The 2022-nt window shown below is 41.6% G+C and overlaps 1 protein-coding gene across 3 annotated transcripts in view; it reads right to left on the bottom strand.

The window, feature by feature from the left end:
* Positions 1-543: 543 nt before the first annotated feature.
* man1a2 (mannosidase, alpha, class 1A, member 2) overlaps positions 544-2022 on the bottom strand; it is a 111795-nt gene continuing 110316 nt past the window's right edge. For all 3 annotated transcript variants that reach the window (XM_076263416.1, XM_076263417.1, XM_076263415.1), the window contains exon 14: positions 544-2022. This exon is cut by the window's right edge and continues 2428 nt beyond it. The gene's annotated coding sequence lies outside the window, so the exon portion shown is untranslated.

Below are 2022 nucleotides of genomic sequence, written 5' to 3' on the forward strand. Positions count from 1 at the left end.
GAGGGGAGGTGGAAAATTAGCGTAATTCCCCAAATGGTGGAATATCCCTTTAAGTCACATTCCATGTGTACAAACTGTAAAATTCACTAAAAAAAACAAACAAAAAAAACACTAAATTACCTAGGGGTGAGAAAATAATAATATAGTATAGAAAAAAACAGGGGATGCCAAGCTTGTTTTTTAAACAGCATATTTAGCACTAAAGTTGCTAATATAAAATAGAGGGAAATTGGCAGTCTTCTGTTATGTGATTTGTGTAAATTTGAGTAGGGTGAAAAGGGATGTTTTGGTGAGAGAAACACTTAACACTTAAAACAGCTAAGGTAAAAGAAAAGAGATTAAAAACAGGGCCAAAGACACAAGTGATGATCACTGGTCCCCTGAGATGTTTAATCAAGGAAACTACACACAGACACAGTTAGTTTAAAACAGCTTCAAGATCTAGAGATAAAATCTAACTCTTTGACTGAAAATCTAAAAATCTAAGAATCTGACTGTGCATCAAGATGACGCGAGAACAAATCACCACAGACATACAGCATGTTTAGTTATTCAGTTCACTTTTTCGTAACATCTTTATTGAATTTGTGTCTCATTTTAAACATATTTACAGTTATTATTTTTTTGTTCAGTAAAAATACAAATACAGAACACCGTACTTTTTTTGAAGTTTTTTCTTTGATTAAACTTTTTTTTTTTCTTCAAAAATCCGCCTGGCGACAACAGAGCCTTTTAAGCTGGCCAGGGCTTCTCCCAGGGACAGAGAGCAGGTGGCGTCGCCATAGTGATGAGGACCAAGGGCAACCTCAGAGCTCGCACTTCACATCCACTCATCAGACAGCCAGTGCTGCCACCTAGAGACCTGGAGAGGCAGTGTCTGAGCGGCTCATCCACTGCATACGGAAACACAAAGCAGCAGTGCAACGCAGCGAGGGAGAGAGATTGTGAGGGGTCTTGACGGAACCAGATGTCCTTTGTCTGTCATTCCCACTCTTGCTTAGAGCACGCGTCATAGTCCAACGCGTCCATTCAGTGGAACAGAGGAAAATCAAAAACAAACAAGAGGAAAAAAATAAAAAATCAAGGGTGTGTGTGGGCCCAGGGCTTGGTCAAACAGTGGTGTGTGTGTGTGGTTTCTGCCGAAGGCCTTGTGAGTTCAGTCATTTCTTCCCAAGGGATGTCCCTCCTTCAGTCCCACACAGAGAGAGGGAGAGGGCGGACGCACTCCTGTGAGAACAGGAAAGCAACCACTCCCGATAAGAGTCACAGCGCCAGGGCTCGAGTTTCTACTGAAGTGCCCCTCACTGCCCCGTCACGCCTGGCTTCACTGACCATCCTCTGAGAGTTACTAAGCCCCCTGTGCAATCACGACCATGACCACAATCACCATACTTTTCATCACCACCACCACCGTCATTGTTGTCATAGCCATCACTGTGACTATGGAGGCACCAAGGTTCTCTCTGTGAAACACCACCAACCAGACCGTGTGTTTTAGAGCATATCAGCTGATTAGAGCATACAACGGCTGTTTACAACATAAAATCAGCACAGAACATCAAGCTTTACATCCTCGTGGAGAAGGATTCTCAGATATGATTGGCCACAGGGCTTTGTGACTAAAAAAACCCAAATAAGGCTATCTGAGAGACGAGGTGGTTCAGGTGCCTCAGGAGCCAGTGGACAGGTTGAGGAACAGGTTCTGGACCGAGGAACTTGGCCAGTGGTTATTCTAGAACATTCTAGAGCAACTCTTTTAAAATTATTATCTATGAACCCATTTTATTCAACTCAAGATGTATGTAGGCAAAATCAATTATATGCAGGCCTACTTGAAAAAGATTATGTTGATTTTCCTACTTTGTGAGCTGTGAAAATGAATGCTCTGAGCAACTTAACATCCCACTTGTATGATTCCATCATAAACATTGTTTGTCAGTTTTAACAGAGAACAAAGCAAGATGTCAGCAATCCAAATGATAAAAAAAGAAAGAAAAAAAAGCAAAAAAAAAGTCTTTTTGT

Source organism: Alosa pseudoharengus, unplaced genomic scaffold (assembly GCF_046254945.1).
Source record: "Alosa pseudoharengus isolate Yale_2024_CS ecotype anadromous, Long Island Sound unplaced genomic scaffold, YU_APseudo_1.1 YU_APseudo_1.1_scf_3, whole genome shotgun sequence".
NCBI lineage: Eukaryota > Metazoa > Chordata > Actinopteri > Clupeiformes > Clupeidae > Alosa > Alosa pseudoharengus.